Source organism: Lactuca saligna, chromosome 1, assembly GCF_052625555.1.
Source record: "Lactuca saligna cultivar CGN05327 chromosome 1, ASM5262555v1, whole genome shotgun sequence".
Classification (NCBI taxonomy): domain Eukaryota; kingdom Viridiplantae; phylum Streptophyta; class Magnoliopsida; order Asterales; family Asteraceae; genus Lactuca; species Lactuca saligna.
This window is the reverse complement of record NC_136417.1, coordinates 21910334-21911033: the sequence shown is the minus strand read 5'-3', so window position 1 is coordinate 21911033 and position 700 is coordinate 21910334. Positions and strand designations below refer to the sequence as shown.

General features: G+C 39.9%; 1 non-coding gene across 1 annotated transcript; it reads left to right on the top strand.

The window, feature by feature from the left end:
- Nucleotides 1-392: 392 nt before the first annotated feature.
- LOC145027993 (small nucleolar RNA R71) lies at nucleotides 393-499 on the top strand. The gene has a single exon (XR_013675752.1). It is a non-coding gene; the product is annotated as a small nucleolar RNA R71 (small nucleolar RNA).
- The last annotated feature ends 201 nt before the right edge of the window (nucleotides 500-700 follow it).

Sequence of the window (700 nt, the reverse complement as noted above, 5' to 3'; positions counted from 1 at the left end):
TCTTCATCATATTTATCTCCACTCGAATAGCAAACTTACACCTTCTTATTTCCCTTATCATCCAAGTTGCACTCTTTTGTCAAATGTGGACCATTACATCTTTCACAACCAACTCTTATAGAGTGAATTGATTAGTCCATCTTTGTCATCCTCCGGTCCATAGTGTTTAGCATGGCTAACACAGCTGTCATGTCTTCAGAAGTTCCACTACCTATTCCTTTCACCCCATCATGTCTAGGATTATGGTACTCACTAGAATGCTTGGAAAATTATTCAATTAACTCCTTGATTTCAGCCGGATTTTTCTTAGTCAATGGTCCTTGAGAACAAGGAGTTTCCTTATCATGACATTAACCCCATCATAAAACATAGACACTTCTTGTTGCTAATTCAAGTCATTTTGGGGCTAATTCCTTATCAATCCCTTGTAGCGTTCCCATGCTTCATACAGTGACTCCCCTGTATGTTGCTCGAAATTTTCTATAAATTTCTTGAGTTTAGCAACCTTTGAAGGTAGGAAAAAGTGTTCCCAAAATTGCTCACGCATCTGTGCCCGACTAGTAATTGCACCGGGTGTAATTGCTTTTAGCCAATCCTTAGCGCTCCCTTGAAAGTAACGGGAAGCATTCTTAAAAGCACCGTCTCTCTTGGAGCATTCGGGATGTTGAAGTAACCAGCTATGTCATTGACTTTGTCAAGA